At 39.4% G+C, this 25,237-nt stretch overlaps 1 protein-coding gene across 4 annotated transcripts in view; it reads right to left on the bottom strand.

Moving 5' to 3' along the window:
* The window catches only part of Cdin1 (CDAN1 interacting nuclease 1), a 205,346-nt gene that overhangs the window by 76,445 nt on the left and 103,664 nt on the right, over positions 1-25,237 (bottom strand). The window lies entirely within an intron of this gene.

The raw sequence follows: 25,237 nt of genomic DNA, 5'->3' as shown, positions 1-25,237 counted from the left end.
TCTAGAGGACAGAATTGTATGATTATTAAATGTGCATTACTTGTAAATGAACTAATGTTAACTGGGAAGAAATGAATCTTACAAACAACCACTCCATTTTACAAACAAAATGAGGGAGGCGATTGCTAAGCGAGTCAGTTAGGAAGCTGATGCCAGTTCTACTAAGGCTGCAAATGAAGGTGGAAGCTGCTGGAGCCCCATGCGGAACCTTCGTCCGCCATTCTCACTGTCATCTACCAGCGACAGTGCCTGCTTGTGGAGGATCCAGCCTTAAGTTTTCAGAATACAATAAGACAGTACATATAATCCTTAAATTTTAAAGTTGAACATATAATATGCATATATATGCACATATGTAGGTTTCTGGTAATTTTAGTGATTTAGGAAAACTAATCTCAAATAAAAATGATTTAAAATGGTTAAAATATGTTCCAAATATATATTAAGATAAGCATATTTAAAATAATTGATATGATAAAATCATAATATGGAAATCCTTACTTAAAATGTCTCCTCATAGTCTACCAATTAGAAATAATATGTGTATTACTATGCAAAGATCAACGTTAAATTTTAAAAGTATAGTAAAACTACATATCTTTGGTAATTTTAGTGATTAATGCCTTAATTAAGAGATGGGGTGCATGGAGACATATGCAATAAACTGACATAATTTATCATATCGGAATGAATCACATGATGAATGCATATGTGTAGTATGAATTATATGGCACACATGCAAATCGCATACTCATTATCACACACAGGCATCCTTTTTTCTACAGCCCAAACATAACAAATCTTCCAGTGGTCCTCAATCTACTACGAGATGCTTTCAAAACAAAGCAGTTCATAGTATCTTCTGCAGAACAGTAATTTAAAAGAAGAAAGTCAAACGCCTGGCGACGGAGAGCAGCTATTTTTAGTGCCTACATCTGTATCTGAGCTAAGCTAGAAATAAGTCCTTTATGATGTGTGTCTGTTGTCCCATAGCGTCACTTTAAATCAAAGTCCTGGAACTAGGGATTGTAATAAGGCCTACAATAGACACAATGCCAAATCAACAGACATTTATTTTTTTATTTATAAACTGATCATTGACTGGCAATAACGCTGGCATACAAATAGTTTCTCAATGATGGAGTAATTACTTAAATACACAATCCTCTGGGACTGACTTTTCTTTGAATGAAATATCCTAAAAAAGACAGTAACTTAAACATGAGTATATTCAGGGCTTAAAGGCTGCCTTGTGCCAGAGTGGAAGGGGCAGACTGATTTCCTGAGCTTTGACAGGGCAGGGCAGGGCAGGGCAGGCTGCAGGGAGATGTAAGCTCCATGGAGATAAACACCAGGCTGGAGATAAACACCAGGCCTGGGCTTCATATAAGCAACTACGTCCCACACAGTCAACTTTGCCTTCTCCCGCTAAACAGACTAAAAGGTGTGTATTAAGTAGGTTTGTGGACTGAACTCAGAGGACAGTAAGTGAGCTCTGGAAAAAAACCACAAAACTTGTATGTAACTAAAGACTGAACAAAGCACTATGTGAGTCTTATCCCTCCCCCCCCCCCCCCTTAATGGGACACCAACAGGAAATGTAACATTTCAAAGATTTCTTGGAAATTTCAAACTCATTTTTCCTTTTAATTAAACCTATTTCCTCTGGAAGGCCTTTAAGGTTCTCCTCAAATGCCATGAATTTTCTTACTGCTGATAGTATTTGAAACTACACCCGAGTGCTTTCTCTATCTGTTAAAAGGACCCTGTTGAAAAGTCCGCCTTTCCTGGAGTATTTGCAGCTTCCGCCCCAGTTGTTGCTGGAGCGCACGCCTCAGATTCTGAGGTTGAGCTGATGTTGACTGCTGTGATCATGTCAACAAGCCAGCTGAAGCTCCCCAGTCGTGGATTTGGAAAGTCAGGAGGAAGCTCCTTCAAGTACCAGGCCTAGTGTGGAGCTGCAGATGGATACGTGTTCGTGTTCTACCTCAGCAAACGTGGAGGACAGGAATGAGCAGGACGGGACATCTGCTTACCTACACTTAGACACCAGTTTGTGAAATAACACATTTATATCAAGATGCCGTTTATTTTGAATGTATGCTTTGGGAATCCGAGTTTTTAAGCTTTCTTGTTGTTATTATTTAAAGATAAAATGACTGTGGAATGGTGTTGACAGCCAAGATGGCAGTCTTTGAAAATCGTATGAGAATTACAATTCTCATTTAAATGCATACATGTGATTTCTGATCAAGGTGCATCTAGAAATTATTACACTTAACAACTCAGATATTATATCTGTTATTAGAATGCTTTTGTAAAGAGTAATTAAAAAAACCCAAACCTTGTAATATTAATACATATAAATGCTTCAAATTTTCATTTGCTGAAAATGAGTCTGGAATCACATATTTTCAGACATCTTAAAGAAACACAGATTTATTTTCCTATATAAGAGTTAGATATTTTCTAGAGTTCAAAGAATTGTGTTTAAAGATTTTTAAATGATACTTTTAGTAAAATTAACTGAATAAAGTTCTTTGGACTTTTTCATATTAAAAATACTGAGTATTCTACTGGGTTAATACACTGCAGTGGATTTTGATCCACTGTGGACAAAGTGTGGAGAGCTTTTGAAAAATATGTTTAAGTTATTTTATATGATTTTAAAACAGATAGTAGAAACATAAAATAAAAGATATAAGACTTCATATGTTTACATTAAGAACATTTGAGCAATATTAATAACTTACTCAGATTTTTTTAGAAAAAAATTAAAATATATAAAAAGCAGAGTCTGTCTCCCCTTAAATACCTGTCTTGTAATTTTGTAGCCCCTTTTAAATCTTTCTCTCAGTTTAACTTATTTTGCTGAAATATTTAAAGGAAGTGTCAGCTGCCAGGCCACTCATCCCTTACATTATTTTTAAATGTCTGGCTGGGGATACCTTCTTTTACGGCATAATTACGTACGTAATTCCATAATGCACTGTCATGTTTAACAAAATTAACCATAACTTCTAGAATTCATGGAAGCCAGAGTAAATGTTCAGTCACTGTCTCCAGAGTGTGTTCTGCAGTCCCGCTGATGGAATCCGGGGCAACAAGGTCAGATGCATTTGGTTATGGTGTCTCTGGGCTCCCTCCTGTTTGGTTATGGTGTCTCTGGGCTCCCTCCTGCCCTGGTTAATCTACCTGCCTTTTTCTTGGTGAAGAAACTGCTCTGACTTCTCTTGAAGCTGGACCTGCGCTGCCGAACTGTAAAAAGTGCCAAACTTTTGCTATTTATTTTTGGTGATAGCGAGGCAAACCCTGAGATCTTTGCCTATTTAATGTTCAGATAACTGCCAAGAAGCCTGAAAGCGATTGGATCCCATATATTAAAGGGTGTAACCTACATTAGTTCTTCATAGAGTTTGTTTCATGGTGCTTTCAAACAGTAGAGATTAAAGAGATTACTTAATGTTAAGATCTTTCTTCATAAACCAAATAAATTTTCTAGAATATATTTAAGAGTGGACCATTATCGGTCTGGGAAAAAAGGTGTGCGATGTTTCTTGGATTATCTCCCTCTCTCTGGATCATATGAACAAGATGGACAGGTTCTCACTGGACGTAACTGGTGTACACCTTATGTACTAAGTTGAATCACCAGAGCAGTTAGCCGACTCACAGCGCTGTTCCCCACTCAACTTCCAGCGGTGACAGAACCTTCAGAGGATTAGGAAGGGCTGATGTACAGGACAAGTATCCAAAATCAGAAAATAGAACATTAACGTGTTTTCATGATATTTGTCTTAAATAAAAATAAAAATTAACAGGGATAAGATTGGCTCTGTCTTTCTTCAGGACAGCTTTAGCTAACAGAACTTGAAACAGATCTGTGATATACGGAGAGTCCTAAATATGAATGACTTTAAACGGAACCACCTGACATGAACAGCAGAAAAGTAATCATGGCTGAAGCTACCAAGCTCAAATGAGACCCATTCAGAGCGAAGAGGTGAAGGGCAATTAAGCACCTATTTTGACAATTCCAAGTGGTCAAGTTTTTAAAAGTATGACACCGGAACCTTCACCTATCTGGATATGAGTGATAAATGAGGCATTTTGTGTCATTACACCCCCATAAATCACTTCCTGTAGCTGCTGACGGCTTTTATCAGATCTAACCTTTTCGAGTTTCTATTAGCGCACTAACATTTTCAACTTTGACACACACGCAGTTTACAAACTCTGCAGCTGATTAACTCTGGACAGAAGCTCACTGGGATCATTGTCTTCAAGTTGGGTAAAAGGCTTAGGCCTCTGGAGCTCAGACACATCCATTACAAAAGTCTCAGCGACTGTAAGGAGCGGGCTATGGAGTCGCTAAGTGATTATCAGCTACTGGGAAACAAATATGAACAAGGCTTTATTTTCCATTGAACAGGTGAACTAGAAAATGCCAAGGAATTGAAAGAAGAATGAGAAAATAAAAGCCTGGATGACGAGGGTTAAATTCTAATTGAGTATATGTTTTTGTTTTAAATATTTTATTTAATTTTTTGGTGGGGAGCAAAAAGTAATTTCTGGTATGACTTTTAAAGATGTTTTGATGTATGCAAATGAAAGAGAAGCCAGACAAAATATACTTGTTATGAGAGCTATGACTCCCAGTAAAGCCAGTTTAATAGTGATGAGACCGTTTCAGTGGATATCATCATAAGGGATCTTGAACGAAACTGAATAATTCAGTTGAACTTTTCTGTACATTTCTAAGAGATTGTTTTGGGTAATTCAATCAATTTAGTTGAAAAGGAGAAACTAAATATCTTATTCTACCTGCGTGTTTTGGTTTTGTTGTTACCCCTGGATGTCCTAAAACTATGTAGAGTCAGCTGCTCTCACACTCAGAGATCCACCTGCCTCTGCTTCAACAGAGTTGGGATTAAAAGCCTGCACCACATTCTTGGCTTCCACCTATTTTTTTTTTTAAATCAGTTGCTGAAATTATAAAGACACAGCATGTAAAAAGTGATGGAAATTTGTTAATTCTATAGAAAAAGAGTAATTCTATAGACGCAGGAATAGGGCAGACAAAGAAAGATCAGGGTTTCACAGTCAGTTAAAATGTACTTGCCCTTATCTCTTGGTGGAAAAAGTCAAAGAGGACAACTGAACTTGATGGCCAGGGTCTGGATGCCTGCCACAGTGCTGTGAAGAGGTAGGTCAGTGCGCACATGCAAACAGTGTGTACCTAAATACATCCGGGCAGCCGTACTTATGGCTGTGAAAGGATCAAGGAAACCTACCTTAAAAAAATACAACTGGTAAAGACATAGAAATAGTGGTGAGCTTCCTAGGGGGTGCTGGAGTTGGTAATGCTAGCCAGACAGGACAAGCCCTGGGGCTGGCTGTTTGGCCACTAGCTTGGTATTACAAACAACATTAGTGTTGATGAGAAGTACCAGCCAGGAAGCCTAAATAGTACTATCCAAAGGGGCAAACTGCTGACAGTAAAGGGAGAATGCTCACAGACAACCTCCTGCAGCGGACTGCCTCTTGTTGATAAATGACAAATCTTAGGAAAACAGTGGTGGAAGGACAACTTTTTCTAGCATCAGGTCCCATATAGCTTCCTAATGTCACATCTGAGGCCTATCCATGACAAATTAAAACCCTCTTTATTTCTCTAATAATATCACTCATCTCAGAAGCTGTGCAGTTACACTTTGACAATTCAAATGTAAATCCTGGGCCGCCTATGAGTATTCATGACAAAGGCATATTTATCATTTAAAACAAAGGGACATGACTTCTTGGTGTTCATATCAAAGACCAGTGATGGATGAGGCCAAGCTAATCAAAAGACAGGCTAGAAAGAACACAGATGTTTGCCACTCTGATTAAGAAAAGACTATTCACTCCCCCTCCCCCAGTGCTGCCCAATGTGGACATTTCAAATTGTTTTAAGGTATAATTTCAAGCAGACATCTAGGCCTTTAACAACTACGGCTCATACAATACCAACCCCAGCCCCGGGCACAAATTACAGAAGCAAAAATTCTCCAAACCAAGAAAAGATCAAAGTGTCAGAGTCAAAGCTCCTTAGATGTAACCTGTAAAGACTTCCAGAATTGGCACTATCCTCCTCAATTATTTTCAATCCAGAAATGAACTGAGCGGGGGAGGGGGGCTGCTGCCATCTGACATGTTTATAAACAGCATGAGTGTGAGCTAGACTCCTCAGCTCGGAGCCACAGAGCTGAAGGCCTCACACTGTCCCGCTTTTGTTCCTGACCATGGTGGTGTTTCCAGTGCTTCTCAAGTAGAAAAGGATTTAAGAAGAACTGCCCATAGCTAGACTTTAAACACCATTAATTCTGGAGACCTTTTAGCATTTGGCATCATTTCCGGTGGTGGGGGACCAGCATTAGGAAGAGGTATTTAGAGTCTGGGCTGTGATAGCACCTTCTCCCATTCCACTGATGAAAAGCCATCATCAGGGCCGCCTAATAGAAATCCAATTTACAAGGCCCTGCTCATTTGAAGGCCTTTCAGGACACTCAGGATTGGTAGCCCTCCAGTCCTGCAAACAAATGCTGGTTCCTCCAGAGCAGTCCTGTTCCCACACTGAATACTGGAAAGTCATCACTGCAAGGTTACCTTGAAGAAATGAGGATGGTGGGAGAGGTCAGAGGGAAGAAATCCCATTTGTAATTCATCTATTTTAGGCCAATTCTCCTTGTCACTTTGGTGAGCCGAGAGAAGTACACTTGTTGATATGCTTTGATTGGATGTCTGACAGACATAAAGGAACCCTCCCACTCCCATACCTCATATAAAGACATACAAGGGCCAAACAACCATTTTCAGACTCCAACAATGATTAGGTGGCTTTGTTTTCCCTTTTATCGTCCTATAGTCAGGATCGTTACATCAAAATCAGCACCAATGCTTCCTATGTGAACAGTATGTGTCATAGTCAACGTGTCACTGGCAGAGGACACAAACAGCATATCTGTGTCCAGGTATAAGCCTACCTACAACAGGCATAACCTCTTCTTGAAGTACACGTGTGATTCCCATAGAGAGATGAGACAAGGGAATATTTCAGAGGGCTTCGCACTCAATATTTTAAGAGGTATTTACAGAATAACAAAAACCTTTCACCTTTTGGCCCCTGTGTGAAAAATTTACTGAATGCCTAATATATTTAATATTCAGTAACATGAGAGAATAATTTTTATGCAACTCTGATAGTTAGAAAGATAGATAACTCAATTATTAGATCATCTATCAAAATATTCAGATGTGCAGAGGCTACTAAAAAGATTGATGATGGAGAGAGTCCACTGATTCTCTAGCCATCATATTCATGCATTTGGCCAGACAACATTTTTCGCTGCCTTCACAAGCAAGCTTCATTACCCATCACTCCACTGAGAAGAGTTTATTATGAGGCTGCCATCTTGGCAAGACTATTATTTAGATGATAAATGCTGAGGGGGAAAAAGTATGTCTACTTCTTTTTCTTTTTCTTTTTTTTTTTAAGCAAAAAGATGAGCTTTTCTGACAGATAAAACAAACAGCATCCACGTTTCTAATTAAGTTAAATTTGGCAGATACAAATATAGGTCAGTTAAAGCTCCGATGTTATCTTCTGTCTGAATTTTACCCTTAATTTGTAAAATGTAAATGAACTAATTAGAAGAGAAACAGCATGATTAGTGACAAAATGCTTCTCCTGGGTCTTTGCTTCTTGACATTTATGATCAACTATAATGAATTATTGCTTTTTAAAATAATTGATAAATCCCCCCCCACAACAATGCAGAAAAAAAAAAACTCACTAAGAATTTATGAAAGCAGGCCAGCCACCTGGCAGTGTGACTGACTTTGTGGTGTTAGCTTCTGAGGAAAAGAGAGACATAGCAGGTCATGATACTGTAAACAGTTGAGTTAATTTCTATCTCTGCATGTATGGATGAATTTGGAGGAAGAAGTGTATAGACATTAATTACTAATAAAGGTAGTTAAAACATCTTCTACTAGAAAACGTTCATCTTAAGCGAAACTCTACTAGAGTTCCCTTGGATATTCTATATATAAACATTTAATTACTAATAAAGGTAGTTAAAACATCTTCTACTAGAAAATGTTCATCTTAAGCTGGACTCTACTAGAGTTCACTTCCATATTCTGAATCTTTAAGTGGTTAGTGAGAAAAGAGAGGGGTGATAGATGGAGAATTCTTTGAAAAAAGAAAATATTGGCCTCTGGAGTCCCAGCAGGAAAACGTGGCACTGTTAAGTGTAATTAACCCTCTAAGAGTAGATTGAAAAGAGATGTTCACTTATTTCTAGTCTCTGCTCTGAGAAATGTATCTATAGTGTCAGATGCAAATGTCAGTTACCAAGCTACGAAATCTCCTGAAAGGGAAAGGCTGTCTGGTGGCCCCATGCTTTGCACTAGTAGGAGGATGGACTATCGGTTCTCAAACACTAGCTCAGTGGTCTACCCTGGACAGGAGGTGTCAGGACACCGAAGCCGAAACCTTTCTATCAGGCAGACAGATGGAGAACCCTGTTAATGGTGAGCAGTGGACATAGAGACACTTGGAGAGATAGAAAATATAGAACAAAAAAATTGGCTCAATCAAAACAAAGCTGTCTGGGCACTACGGTGCAAAACAAGAGAACAATTAAAGAAGCTCAATACCTCCAACTTTCGGTTCTAATTTTAGTTATTCTGTTAAAATACTTACCATGGACTAAAGCGTCTTGGTTTCATTTCGCAGACAGTTAACACATTTGGAGAAAAATCTTTCTGATATGTTGAATAAAATACCCCCCACCACCCAATAGTAAGACAAATACATAAAGTGTCCTACACTTTGCAAGGTGTAATCTAAAGGCTTGGGGGTTATTACTACACTTGTTTCATATTGACCAGTTGTGCAGACAGTAAGAATATCTCTGGGGATAGTTGAGGATTTTAATAAAAGGATTTATTACTTTTATGTTTTACAAGTTCATTAATAGTACACATTTTTCTTCCTGTCTTCCTAACACCATGGTGTTAACGAAAGAATTAATGTGGGCATTCATCGGATTGCAGCTTTCCCTCAGTCTTTAGAACTTGGGCCTCCATTCCACACCTCACCTTTTTAACATGTGATTGGACCTACAAGGTAATTACTTCCAAAGAGCCTTCCAATTTTTCTGTGTCCACTAGTCTTGAGTTTTAGAGGTAGCCCTCAAACTGTGGCTTCTATAGCAGAGATAAAGAAACTATCAAGCACAGCACACAGCCCTCATTCGTTTAGTTTTAGCTATTAACACTCCATTCGCATTTGTCATCTTGAAAAACTAATTTAATTTTTTTTAATTAAAAACATTAATAGTTCCGGGATAGGATTTTAGCTTTATGGTAACTGGAACAATAACAGAGCAGGAAAAATTTCCAAAGCAATCATTTGCATCTGTTTAAATTCTTGACTGTGCATGGAAGGGAACATATGCCTTTGAGGAGGGTGTTATTTCTGATGGAGGAGAAAGGAAAATGGAAAAGTAGTCAGTGTCAGGTATCCCAGCCCAACCTGAGTCCCTGGGTGTTATAGGAAGGTCATACCCTTTCAGCATTGTACTGGAGTGTCAAAATACATCAACAAACCATCATACCGCAGGAAGAAGAATGACCTTTCAGTCCTTTATGTTTGGTCTGCGATGGAGCTTTGGATGTGGGGTATGCACGAATGGTTTTCTTAGCTGCTTGACAAATGCAACTCCCAAGGCTGCTTTCAAATGTGATTGCTAAAAGCTGCAGGTTCGTACATTTTGGTATAACTTTCAAATGCACATAACTCACAGTGGGAAGCGACGGGAGGTTAACTACCCCAAAGTGAGATTTGATGCAACTAGGCTGAAATGATTTTATAAATGCTCAAATGTGAGAGAGATGGGGGGGTTGGGAGTAGGCAAGTTTAGAAATAATTTTAGCTGCTTCAAGAGTCATCAATCCTGCTAATCAGTTCCTTAAACTTTATTATTGATGCCATATTGCACTTACCTTTTTTTCATATCCACTAAAATAAAAACAATTTTTTTACTCTGAAAAATTACAATTGTTTCCATTTTAGATTATCCTTAAGTCAACTTGTCTCTTCCCATTACTCAAGACCCCTATCCCACAGAGCAGTTGCCTCAGGACATCTCTAAACAGCTCAACTTAAGTGACTGTTAATGTACATTATTTTCCACTTATTAATTCTTTAATAACACTATTATTCTCTCTACTAGCTACATTAAAACCCCTAAATTATATTTGTCTTATACTCTTCGATACAATATTTCCATTGACATTGTGTGTGGCACTGATGACATGTGCCAAACCCTGTAAATCTATTGCTACCAATTTTTGGTGTAAGACTAAAGTGTGGGAGGGATGCTAACCACTATAGCTGACAGCAATGGTAATGAAGAAAGGAATTTAAGAAAAGGAAGCGGGGGTTATCAAGTATAGGTGCAGAACCTGTGCGAGAAAGTAAGGGAGGAAAAAAAAATCAAGAAACATCTGAGTGTGTGATTAGGGTGGTGGGGAGGAGAGGAGTGGAATGGAACTCACATAAATCTTAGAGTAGACTGTAGGAATGTGAGGAGGAGGGCAAGGACAGCAGGCATATGGCATGAGTTAATGGGTATAGGGAATTCAGAGGGATTTAACTTATCTCGACTGTGGCAAAGGCAAGCATCTGATTCACTCTAATGACTTGTTGACTCAGGAAATCATATTCTTCTATGAATTAGAATGCATACAGCCCTCTGCTTTGTGACAAGAGTATGAGACGCTGGACGAAGGGGGATGGTTCACAAGATGTGCAAGATGGAGAGGATAAGGGGTGAGATTTCTAACATGCCACATGAAACAGCACACAATTTAAACATATAAACTGGTTATTTCTTGAATTTGCTATTTCCTACTATCATATTATGAGTCTCAGAAATCATGTAGAACAAAGCTTCCAAAGAGGGAAGACTGACTGATATGCAAAACTGCCCACAACTAACCGGAAGTCATCTGACATTCACAAGACATCACCCGACAAAGGTAGTAGTGTGGACAGCAAAACCAACTCCACGACATATAAAAGAATTCAAATTTGCTGTCTGACCCGAAGGAAGTAAATCTGATGCCAATATCAGAGACTACAGAACAACATTTCAAATACTGGGAAACAAAATAGGTTAAGAGCCAAGAGAGAGAGAGCAACAGGCCAGCCAGTATGGTGGTGGATGCATACAATCCTAATTTTATACACACACACACACACACACACACACACACACACACACACACACACACACATATATATATATATCTGGCAGGACTGTGTAATGAAAATTTTGGTTTCTTTAAAAACCCAGTTATGTTATGTGAATATGTTTTTGTTTTAGTTCCCAGTGTTGAATAACAGGCTGCTTCACAGCAGGTGATTATGATTTGCCTTGTCCACTAGCAGGGGTGTGATTTTGCCAGCTGCAGATTTATGCTTGGAATTCTGGGACCTCTTCAGAGGGTATAAATGCCAGTAGGGCTCTAAGGCTCCTGGTTGCTATTGTTGCAATTTTGCAAGAAGTTGGAAATATACAGATAACAAAGATTGCCCCAAAGAACTCTATACCACTAATCAGCAGAAAGTAGTGTATTTCGTTGGCTGAAAGAGGTCTATACCCTTTTCTTCTCTAACCTTATTTCTCTCCTACCTAGTGTTGGGGGGACTGGAAGGTATTAGGGTGAAAAAAGAGTTGAAAGGGAGGTAGAGATATAAGAACCCAGTAAAGTAGCTCAAAAAAATTGCACCAACAGGACTAAGTTGGAACAAAGCCTGAACTACATGCATAGTTAATTCTGTGGGATCCTGGCTATATAGTAAGATATTGGCTCAAAAGGAAAACCAACATAACATCAAGAAAGTGAGAAAAGTAGAAAAATATATGGATTTGAATAAAACTGAAAACTGAAAGCAAAGCATGGTAAAACTAAAACTCGAGGACAAGGACACAACTGTGGTCAGAAGGGACTCAGGAGCACCTAAGAGCCTGCACCATGAAAATCTCAGTCTAAGATAGTGATCTTCTACCCCAGAAAACTCAGGAAAGAGAGAACAAAGTTGAAATTAAGGGAAAATATGGAAGCCAGTGAAAGACAAACATAATATCATTATATAAAGAAATCAGAGGAACAAAAATGAGTTTTTTTTTGAAAAAAAACAAAATTTTTAGGCAGATTGCCCTGGAAAAGATAAATCTCAATAGCAGGACTAACAAAGGTGATTTAAGAAAAGTCAACGTGGGCTAGAGAGATGGCTCGGCAGTTAAGAGCACTGACTGCTCTTCCAGAGGTTCTGAGTTCAATTCCCAGCAACCACATGGTGGCTCACAACCATCTGTAACGTGATCTGATGCCCTCTTCTGGTGTGTCTGAAGGCACTGACAGTGTACTCATATACATAAAATAAATCTTAAAAAAGTCAAAGTGTATTAAAATAATAAGGGACTGTCTTTTATCATATTACTCTGGTACATTCTATAACTTAGATAAAAGGACAAGTCTCTGAAAGACAAAGTCCTAAGTTCATGCGTGTGTGTGTGTGTGTGTGTGTGTGTGTGTGTGTATAAAATTCTTATGTCTTTTGCATTGATTTCATAGTTATAAATCTTTTCAGCAATAGAGCAACAATATACGTCAAGTCCGTATGGCTGGGCAATTGTCTTTGAAGCTTAAAAAGAAATACAACTGTTTAAAGACTTTTTTGGAAAATGAAAAAGAGGAACTCACATTCATACTAAGATTAAATATCAAAACCAGACAAAGGATTTAAAAACAAAACAAAACAAAAAATCCCCACACATCTCTAGAGCTCATGAATGCTGTTGCAAAACTAACAAAATTTACCAAACAAACCACAAGCTATATGAAAAATTATTTCTTGCAGGCCAAATGTACTTTATCCTAGGAATGCAAGATCAGCTTGACATCCCCAAATCAATCACTATAATTCACCACATTATTTCAAAGAAACATATGGCCATCTTAATAGACGCATTTTGAAAAATACCCAACAGCCACTTTCAATTAAAATCCTAGGAAATTAGGAATAGTGGAGAGCTTTCTCAATGATAAAAAATATTTGCAAAACCTATCTCGACAATAGAGTAACTTCCCTCTGAAATTAAGAGCAAAGTAGAGATGTGCGTGTTATAGCTAATTATTTTGTGCAGGGACTCTAGCTAGGGCAGTAAAGTAATAGAGAGGAAATAAAGGCATACAGATAAAAATAAAAAGAAGTAACAGTGTCCACGTTCCCAATGACTAGGCTGTCTGTGGAGTAAAAGTAGCAAAGTATTAATAAATGACTTAATAAACATCCAGGATACAACATATGCCAAATCAATTAGATTCCATGATAGAAGTGATGAACATTTGGAAACCAATATAAAAAACATCATTTCCAAGAGTATCAAAAAACAAAATAACTGATTTCAATTTGAAGAGATAACCTGAGTCACATGCAGTGTTTCTAAGGAAAATATCAAAGACCTAGGCCAGCAGTACTCTTCCCAATGCTGTAGTCTTGTAACACAATTCCTCATGCTGGGCTGACCCCCAACCACAAAATTATTTCACTGCTACTTCATAACTCTAACTTTGCTACTGTTTTGAATTTTAATGGAAATACCTGATATGCGACCCCCAAAGGGGTCATGACCCACAGCTTCAGAACTACTGATTTAAATAAAGAGAGCATGTTAATGCTAAGGTCACAACACTTCCTGGATTGATCTACAAATTCAATAAAACTTCCAGCAGTAGCTTCATCTGAGAAATTCTTCTATCACTTCTAAAATTCACATGGGGATGTTAAAAATCTGCAATTACAAAAGAAAGAGAAAGGAAGAAAGAAAGAAGGAAAGGAAGGAAGGAAGAGAGAGAGAGAGGGGAAGGAAGGAAGGAAGGAAGGAAGGAAGGAAGGAAGGAAGGAAGGAAGGAAGGAAGAAAGAAAGACCTCTGCAGACTAATAATGATGTTGGGGGGACTCAGACAAGTTATTTTTGAAATTGTGATGTAACAGTAACCAGGACAGTGTAGATCTGTTTTAAAAAATAGACAAGTTGGTCAATGGAACAAAAAAATCAGAATTCAGAAATAGGTCCTGAATGATCAATTGCTTTTTTTTTGTAAATTTGAAGTCATAACAAAACATATCTTTCTTTAAAAGGGTGCTGGAACTTGAATTTCAATTAGCACAAAGATCTGCCTATCACAGTACATACAAAATTAAGTGTAAATGAATGCTATTATTATGATTGTTTTAGAAGAAAACATAGGGGATATCTTTGTGATTTCTTTAGATGATTTAAATGTAGATTTAAGTTATATATATATATGTGTGTGTGTGTGTGTGTGTGTGTGTGTGTGTGTGTGTGTGTGTGTGTGTGTGTGTGTGTATGCTACATGTGTGCAGATGCCTTGAGGAACAAGAGGACGGTCTCAGGTCCCCTATAGCCAGCATTATAGATGGCAGGGAGCTGCTCAGTGTGGATGCTGGGAACTGAACACAGGTGATATGCAAGAGCATTAAGAGGTCTTAACCACCGAGACATCTCTCTAGCTGCACCCTTAGATAAAAAAAAGAATCAGCTATAATTATAATAGCATGGTTCATAAAAGGAGAAAAACAAAAACCTTTGGAGTCACCAAAATTAAAAACTTGTTTTTCCAAGACAGTTAAATGAACTATGACAAGCCACAAACTGAGGGGAATTTTGCAAATCTTTTATCTAATACAGGATTGACATCCAGTGTACTAAATGTAAAGTCACTAAAACTTGATAAAAGAAAAGTAAACTAATTACAGTGAACTGAAGATTTGAGCAGAGATTTCTCCAAACACAAATTAATGACAAATAAGTATATAAAAATTTTAAATGTGGTATCAGAAAAATGCAGTTGATACCATGATGAAGCACATTATGTAAGTAATATAAGTGATGTAAGTAATTAGAAAGTCATGTCCAAAAGACTGAGGAGAGCATGCAATTGGGAAGACAGGAAGCTTCCTCAGCAAATATTTTGCCTGTGGGAATGGAGAAAAGTATAATCCTTAGAGATAACAGATTAATCATTGTATAAAACCTAAACATTTCATAAAACCCTCCAAGTCCGAACCATTTTCTCATCATATTATTTACTTTGAAGCAAATGGAGCCATACCATACTGCACTACTATAGCAAGAACTAGAAACTAAGAGTCTCCTCACAGGTTAGTGAAAGCCAACAAGTGACAGGCACAGCACTCAAAGTGCTCTAGGAACTACTGGCAATCCAAGGACAGGAACACACTTGAAAGAACTGCTTGATCTTTAAAAAGCTAGACCAGAAGCCCCGGGTGGCACACCTTTAATCCCAGCACTCAGGAGGCAGAGGCAGGTGGATCTCTGTGAGTTGGAGACCATTACACTTCCAAAACAGCCAAGGTTGCACAGAGACACTCTGTCTCAACAAACAAACAAACAAACAAACAACTAGACAGAGGAATAATAGCTCTATTAAAATATATAAATCCATGAAAACAAAAGAAAATCAAAACTAACCAAATTAAAAGAAAAGGGAAGAAAAGCAAGGAGAAACAATAGAACAAAAAGAAAGGTGCTGCATAATGCAAACAAATCAACAGTAAGTCGCTGCCTGGCCAGGGTCTCTGAAAGGGTCAGATGGCTGGGAATCAAGACTGTGAACTCTAGAGGGTCCTAGCCAGGGTCAGCATCTACCAGGAGATACTTTTCTGATTGTAGATATATGTTAAACTTATCCAATTGTAGGCTTCAAATATGTGTACTTTATGTCAATTACATATACCTGGGGGAAGCTGCTTTAAAATTTTAAAGCCTATTTGTTATAATAGGCTTTTCATTTGGAGCAAATTGTAATTTAGAATAAAGTAGAAACTCTATTTAAACATTTAAAAATAAACACTTCCTAACAAATATCCTTTAGCCAACTTAACTCCTGAATTTTAACTGATTCTTTGAATTAACATCTGGGTCCTATGGAAATCGACGACTTGATGCTGTGGCTTTGAACCTCCAACAGTGTCACTGTATTCTGGGTAAATGGGCACAATGATAGGTTTTTACACTCTACAGATGCATACTGAAGACAGTGCAAGGCTGTTGAGCAAGACAGGAAAACCTGGCCCATTTTGTCCATCCACAGAGGTGAGTCCTCAAGTCCCACGTGTTGGCAAGATTTTTCGCTTCAGCTTAGTTTACTCACTAACTAACGAAGTGATCTCTCCAGTACTTCTTACCAAGACTTAGATGAAGCTCCACGGTGGAATGAAAGGGCATGGGCGTAGAATTAATAGGAAGACCCTAAGCCTCACTTGCCAATCAGTCAAGCACAGAGGTGGCCCTCCAGTGGAATATCCAAGTGCTTGTGCACATTCGCTGCTTGGAACTAGTGTGTTCTGATTAAGACTCCATTCGGTGGGCTGGAGAGATGGCTCAGTAGTTAAGAACACTCCCTGCTCTTGCGGAGCATCGCTGTTTGGTTCTCAGCACCCAGGCTGAGCAGCTCACATCTGACACCTTTGGCTTCTGTAGGCACCAAATTCACAACCACATACCCACAAACGAACACATAATTAAAAATAGGATCAAAGCTAGGTCAGTACTCCAATGCTAGGTGCACACTAGCAACACTATCTAAGGTTTGCAAATAAAGTAAATTTCCCAGGGTGCAGACCCTATCACAGCAGTGAAATTAGTTCTTCAAATGTATATTATTTAGCAATATGGACAAAATGCTTCCTTTCCATGTGATGAGAATACAAGGTGAGGTTTACACCCACTTCCGTCTGATCTTTGTGCCATTAGACTTCGCTACAGAAAGGGTCCCACGGAAGGGTTGCACAGAAGGGGTTGGGTGGTTGGCTCTAAGGCCACTGTGTGAGTCACTTTCTATTGAGACTCTGTCATCTTCCTCTCACCTGTCTGCATTGTTAGATCACAGTGGCATGTTTGCATCCTTTGATGGCCCTCGATCCCTTCTTTGTTGATTTGGTTTGACATAACATTTCTGAACCCTGCATGACACTGATGAACTCCATTACACGGGGTCAGCAGGAAGAGCTAGGGTTTCAACACTTCATTGTTCCCTGGATTTGTGAAACTGGGCAATATGTCTCCCTCAGAACACTCTTCAACGTGTTTAAAGTTAGGAATCGGACACATAGGTACCTAAGTAAGTAAAGAATTTCCCAACAGACTTGTTTTCTTTCATTCTAATCCTTTGTTTAAACTCTTCTCAATCTTGTAACAACCATGTCTTCATCGCAGAACCCACTTGAAAGGCCCAAGATTACAATTCTATTTTTTTGCTCGGTTTTGCTTCTAAAGCCATCATTGCAAATCACGAATGATGGCACACTGTGCAAACTCCTTGCTGGGGAAAGCCTTGAGATTTACATTCCAGCAGCAGACGAATTGGTTTGGGTGCCCTGAGAAAACATTCTCAGGCAGGTACTAAGTACACAGAAAACACTTTCCTTGTCTTTATCAAATATTTTGAGGTTGCTGTAGCTAATAACAGTGTCCAGCATTTGTCGAACAATGGGATGTCAATACCTCACAAGCAACTTCACTATGAGAGATGGAAAGGCAAATTATTGTATTTTACCTTCACAGAGGTCCTCTCCAGCGCACTGGCTAATTACCAGTCGATCTGCCTCTGTTGCTGATGACTGCTTGTTAGTGCTCTGCAGCAGCGCCTTCTCAGGCTGCTGTAATTGAAGGTTTGTGAGATCTTCTCTTGCTGAGGCACAAACTCCAACTTACGACAGATGTGATCAGCCTTGCCTTTAACGAGACTGAAATAACTGGAAATCTGTGATTTGACTAATTGCTGGCTTCCTGAAAGGATCTTAATACAGGAAAAACTTGGGCCATCCTCTGAAACCTACCTTCCTTAACTCTGACTGCCTGGCGGCCTTGTTTGAGATGTCTTCTCTCAGGTTATCACCAACCAGAGAAAGCAATCACTAGACCATTGAACAAATAACTGATCTTTAAAAAGCCCTGAGAGGGGAGAAATGAACTCAAATCAATTTCTGCGGCAGAAGGTATTAGCCTGTACATTGCCTGTAGGAGAGTAGACTCTCTGGAGCCAACCATTCAAAAATCTGACAGATGGAACCTGGCTCTTAATCTCTGCAGAAGTACAACAATGTGATTGAGGTCCTATTTCCTCTGGTGTTCATCCCCACATACCTTACTTCCAGTACACAAAAAAGCTTCAGAAGATAGACACATTGCTTCCTTTGATACTGCCCCTCACACCCAGTGAAGAGGAATCCATGCCAGGCACAGGAGCTTAGAAGAGGCTCTGGTCCTATTCTGGCTACATCCAGATCCCACAATGAGGATTCTACAGGGCCAAAGGAACCTGACCTCTGTCTCCCAACCTCTTCTAGGCAGTGTCCTTTGTTGTAAGGACATCAAAATGTGTTTATTAGGGAGCCAAAATACCCCTCCCAGGGTCTAGCACTGGACTGCACACCACTCTGTCAGAGGGCAATGTTTGTGGAGGAATGTACCAGGCTTGGCTATACAGGTTGGGTTATGACCAACACTAGGTGAAGTAAGAGGAAGGAGAAGACAGGGTTGTGGGGCCACCTGTACCTACATTCCTATGAAGCCCAGGAGGTCCAAGAACATGAGAATTCTTAACACATATCTCATTGCAAATCTTCATGCACAATAGACTATTTTCTTGCCTCTCTAAGGAACTACCAATTGTTCTCCACTACAGGGTTTCATGGCATTCCAGTCAAATTTCAAACCAGAGAAGAAGTCTGAGACTTTGGAAAAGGAAAGGAAGTCATCAATGTTAAACTGGGTGGAAAAAAACAAATCTACAATTCTAGCACTCAAGAAGGTGAAGCATCACTACCCAAAGACTATACATGGACTGACCCTGGACTCTGACCTCATAGGTAGCAGTGAATATCCTAGTAAGAGCACCAGTGGAAGGGGAAGCCCTTGGTCCTACCAAGACTGAACCCCCAGGGAACGTGATTGTTGAGGGGAGGGCGGTAATGGGGGGAGGATGGGGAGGGGAACACCCATAGAGAAGGGAAGGGGGGGTTAGGGGGATGTTGGCCTGGAAACCAAGAAAGGGAATAACATTCAAAATGTAAATAAGAAATACCCAATGTAGTAAAGATAGAGGAAAAAAAAAAAAAGAAGGTGAGGCAGGAGGATTACCATGATTACCATGAACTCAAAGGCAGCCCTAGCTACAGAGTAAGATTCTGTTTCAGCAAAACAAAATAAGACAAACAAAACAAAGATGCATAAATCTGCGTCTGAGAGGCTTTACAAAACGCATTTGCCATGTGGTTACTCTTCACTGTCCACTTGAAAAATCATATAAAACGTTCTAATATTTCTCCAAAACAGGGCTGTGAAAGCTTATATATCTATAAAGTCTATAAAAGTGTTTTAGAAAACTGAGACATTTCCCACTGTCCTGAGGATGGCACTCTGAAGAAAAAAATGTTGGACCAATTATGGTTTAATGTCGCCATGTCTTATATAATCCTTAACAGTTGATTTCAATTATGGTGGCACGTTAAGTATGAGTATACCCATTGCAAATCATGCAATGAATACCTATCCACTGATAGCCTACTGTGTGACAGGCACTCTGCCAATTTCTGAGCATTTAAAGATAGGCAAAACAGCTCGATAGCATTAACTGGAAGGAGGTGACAAGCAAACACCAATCATAGTGCTTGATAAGTGCTGTGGGATCACCAGTAGAATGCAAGCAGGGGTGGCTCTGTGAAAGCGACAAGGTTTTCAAAGGCGATGTCAGCCAAGCTGAAGGCTGAAGTTAGCTAAAGAGTCTATCTGTCAAAGAAGGTGATTCACACTGTCTGAGGACCTTTAGATTCTACCAGAAAGTGATACACAAGAAAAACACAGAGGCGGATTCGTATACTGCTAACACATAGGAAAATGCTTTGCAGGTATTAAATAACTGATTTTTAAAATAAAAGCATAAGAAGAGTATTATTAATTCCATAGATGGGCCAGCTGTTGCCATGCATGAGACCGGCACAACCTAAGTTCAAGCCCGATATTCCTTCCGTAACTTCAAGGACAACTATATTGAAAGATTAAACTCAAGCACATAAAACTTCATCCTGTCCGGCCAGCCGCCTTCCATGGTCTTTGCAAAGCTTACATATAAAGTGTCCTTTTAAAATCGATGCTCCTGACGACAGTGTCCCTGAAGTCGCCAAGAACAGCAGAAGGCCTGAACCTGTGTGTGAGTGCCATGTGCTTGATCAGCAGTTGTTAGACACTGATCACCACAGCATGCAGGCCACTCCTTGTCACGTTCTTTAATTCTCCTGCTCCTTTGATGGGCAGTATGTTAGAATCAAGCACAGAATCTGGCCTTCAACTGTAAAGTTGCTTTTCTCTTCTATCTGCCACCTGAATATTAAAGTAGACTTAACCATGTGAGCCATGGTGTCGAAGAGCTCACTTCATGACTACAGAAAGAGGAAAAGAGGACCTCTGAGTGTTGGCTTCATGAAGAATGTCTCCTGGCAGCACTCTACAATTTGTGGTTTTATTATCGAACAAATGCTGCTTCTCAGAGGCTCACTTTCTGACTTGATAAAGGCAGAAATGGAAGCACGTTGAGGAGATAGTCAAGGCTCATAGCAAAATGGGGGCGGGAAAAGCAGTACGTGTTCTTCAGACAGTGTATGTTCTTTTGGAAAAGTGACTGCATCGAGGAGTTTAAATCTTCTAAAGGTGAATTAAGGCAAGACAAATTACCAAAGTTTTATACGAAAGCAATGAGAGAGACCTTTCAAAATGGTAATATAACAGGAAATGTGTTTTTCAAGAGTTTTCTAGAGCAGATCTTCATCACTTTCTAGTCATTCACTCACCTACTCGCCCACTCACTCATTCACTCATTCACTCATTCACATGAGGCTAAAGCCCTGCTGAGGAGACAGAGCTGACTGAGGATTTTATATCTGAGATTGGGTGGTCAAGGATGTGCTTCCCAGAATGGGAAATGAGCTGAGCTCTGAATGTCATATGAAGAAGTTAAGTGGGATTCCAAGCAAAGAAATGTCCACCCAAGAGGACGAGGCAGAGGAAAAATTATGAACTACAAATATGGATTCAAGGAACACCAAGGGAACACATGTGATAGGAATTGTAAAATTAAGATGGGTTATTAGGGCAGAGGAGTATGTATCTCAACTGGGTTGGGAGGGAGGACAGATCCTGCTGAGGGCCCTGAGTACCAGAGCAGAGTTGGGATTTTATTTCAGATGTGACAGCAAGGTACAGAAATGTTTTGAGCAGACAAAGGGGGAAGGGGGGTAACACAATATAATTTATGTTTTCTAAGACTGGGATACAAAAAGCTGCCCACAGGGCTGTAAGATTGGGCCTGAGGAAATCAGGTTTGAAAGCCAAAGTAATTGCCCAAGAGATGTTAAGGGGTGCCTAGGAAACAAACAGCAGGCGAAATGGTAATAAATACACAGTTTGAGACACGGTAAAAATGGAGCTAATGGATCTGTGGTAAAACTTAGATTTCTGAACTGAGAGCACATTGTGGCACAATTAATTGAACTGAGGAAGGATGGAAAAATAACAAACTTGAAGGGACAAAAAAGAAAATTAGCTTTATGAATGTTAAATCTGAGTGACTTAGAAGATACCCGAAGGACAGGTAGAAATCCATCCCAGCCAATGTTAGATCTGGGAGTCAACATCAGCAGAAACCAACAGAGAGGCATTATAATACCAAGGACCTAGTGACATATCTGAGGGACTAACCATCAGTGGATGTAGACAAGAGGGGCAAGCCCCTCTACCCAGAGGCCAGGAAGAAGAACCAGTAAAAAAGACCAAGGAAGCTGCTGGCATGGAGGGAGAAACACAAAAAGAAAAGACATCATGGAAGACAAGAAAATCAAAGGTTTTAATAATTGTGGAGTAATGACCAACTCACAAAACTGTTGAAGGCTGAATAAAAAAAAATGTTTTAAGAAAGAAAGTTCTTATGAAAATGTCAACCTAAAAACTAGTAGTTCAGCAATTACTGGTGTGGAAAAAAATGAGGTTATAAAAACTGTCTTAAAATATGACTTGAATGCCCTTACAGGAAAATCTATGAAAAGCTGTGCAACAATTAGATACATATGGGGTTTCTTGTCAATTAGAGACATTCTCCCCACCCCCGGGTTTAGTCCAAATGCAAGTCTCTTTAAAAAGCTACTTTGAATGTCTACTATTGCGGAGAACTTCATCACCTGTTCTGTGTGCCATGTTCACAGAATAAGAAAAAAAAATCAGGATCCCACACATTCTCGGATGGCTAACATTGCCTTGGGTCAAAATGCTAGGCCACTGGCACATCTGTTCTGACTGCTATATTCTTATCATTTACTATTCGTACTGTGATGTCTCAATGTTCTACGTTGAACTTTGGCACTGTCTGCATCTCTTTGGTTTCCTGAAGACATTTGGTAGCATTGGTGACAACACATACAGTATATGTTCCATGAGTGATCTGGAATACTTAAAACAAAGGCTAACATGTTCAGTCATACAACATGCTCTATGTAAACTGTGCCTGCTTAGCCAATGTAAATTCAAAGAATATCCTTAGGTATATAAATAATGATACTCTATGTAAAATGAAACTAGAATGAAAAAATGCAGCAAAATAATGTATATATAAAAAAAGCACATAAGGATCTGGGCATGGTGATATGCACCATAAATCTCAGAACTCTGGCAGCAGAGTCAAGTGAATCTCTGTGAGTTTGAGGCCTATATGATGAGTCCTAGGCCAGCCAAGGTTTTTATATATATATATAAAATATAAATATTGTACACACACACTCACACACACACACACACACACACACACAAACAAAACAAAAACAAAATAAAATCCAATTCAGCTGGAAAGAAACCGTATTCAACTATTGACCCCTCATCGTCTCTTCAGCCATGTCTGTAATCTCCCAGGGAGGTGACTATATCATCGGATGTGCCTCTGATCGGTGTGTGTGAGGTGCACAGTAGGTGCTCAGCAGTGTAGATCATCGGATGTGCCTCTGATCGGTGTGTGTGAGGTGCACAGTAGGTGCTCAGCAGTGTAGATCATCGGATGTGCCTCTGATCGGTGTGTGTGAGGTGCACAGTAGGTGCTCAGTAGTGTAGATCATCGGATGTGCCTCTGATCGGTGTGTGTGAGGTGCACAGTAGGTGCTCAGTACTTGGGTTGTTTCAGGATGAAGACATGATTTTGGCATTTTTAATTTAGCTTTCTTATTTGAAATTGAGCTTTTATTTGTACTTCAGAAAAGATGTGACCAAAAAGGGGTAGTCAGTCTGAATGGTGCAGTGATTCACAGGATCAATTGTTTTTAACCCTTTAGTCACCTAAACTTAGGCAGTTTGATTTTCCTGTCCTTTCCCTAGACTCTCAAAAATGGTGCTTTCTTTACTATTTCAAACTCATCAGAAAATCGCTAAAAATCTAAAATTCAATTTGCCACATTACTGCTAATTTGAATAATGGCTGAATAAAACCCAGGAAACGCTGAAGCAGCATTGATTTCTAAAACATTGTGCACTTTCCTCCTCCATCCCTGTAAAGTAAAGCTTGGATGCTACGCACAATTACACAAGAAAATCAAGAAGGGCATTACATTCAGCATTTTGTCATGATCACTGTTACCATGGCAAAGAGTAGGCGTAGTTTAGCACAGCTGCCACGGGCGAGATCTGCTGGCCTTTTGTAAAGCTGAGTAACACTATAATGCCAAATTCGATAGCCTCCCACCCACAGCCCACACTGCTGCCTGCAGATGCTACCACCTCCTTCCTTAATGATCTGGGCATGTGTCATCGCATTACTGTATTCTTACTGATGGCCAATGGCAGAAGAGCACAGCTAATCTAGAAAGGTTATCCCCAACCCATTTCTTGTTTTCATGGAGAAAACACCTAGTGTGAGAACAGGAATGCAAACATAAAAAAAAAAAATCAAAGAAAATTACAATCATAAAAAAAAAATCTAAGATTCAACAGTTGCACTGCAGATGACAAGACTTTGTGTTAGAGACAGAAGGGATGAGGGGACAATTCAACAATTCAACAGTTGCATTGCAGATGACAAGATTTCGAGTTAGAGATGGACAGGACGGGGGAGGCGGGGTAAACACAGGCCTGTGATGACTAGCAGGATGACATACTATTTCCTTGCTTTGAGTATCTATTTACTTATTTTATTTATACAATGGGGACAAAAGTAACTTGCTGGGCTGGGGAGAGGCCTTGGTTGAGAAACTGTTGCTACACAAGTATGGGGACCGGAAGCCCAATCCCCAGCACCGGGGTCTACACAGGCATCATTGCTGCCTGTATCTTAGCAATTGGAAGGCAGAAATGAGACTCCCCAGGAGGAGCTGCAGTCAGTGAACTCTAGTTTCATTGAGAGACCTGCCTCAATAAATAAAGTGGGAAAATGGTGAGTTATTGTGGAAGATCATCTAATGCACACCCACACTAACACATATGTATATACACCTGCACACAGACACATGAACCCATATACTATAGACATGTGTGCACACACGCGCACCCTCCATCACTCACACACACACACACACACACACACACACACACACACACACACACGTATCCTCTTTGTAAGAATTAACTGAAATAACTTTCAGGTCCAGGCACAGGGTAAGTATTTGGCATATCTGCCCCAACCTGAACCGCTTTAATTGTGGAAACTTCCCTCTCCTCAGGATGGTCATAGAAATCCGTATATAAACGGTTTGGTACTGTTGTAATGTAAATCTTTTTCATTTTTCATGTGGTTTGGATACTGTCTTCAGGTAACTGGGAATAAATTAATTTTTATGGTCTAAAAGGATGCATAAATTCCACATCAAAAGGATAAAATGCGGTCTATACCATATTATGCACCACAGCTTGTTATCTGTATTTTAAGTGACACTAATGTAATCACTGTAAAGCAGGAAATAGACTATACTTGTTTTGACCTTAAGCACAGATTTTTAAGTTTAAAAAAAAAATGAAGCAACATCATTTAAGCAGAGAAGTTT

The sequence above is a fragment of the Rattus norvegicus genome, chromosome 3, assembly GCF_036323735.1.
Source record: "Rattus norvegicus strain BN/NHsdMcwi chromosome 3, GRCr8, whole genome shotgun sequence".
NCBI lineage: Eukaryota > Metazoa > Chordata > Mammalia > Rodentia > Muridae > Rattus > Rattus norvegicus.
The sequence above is the reverse complement of the archived record's forward strand: the minus strand, read 5'-3'. Positions and strand labels throughout refer to the sequence as shown.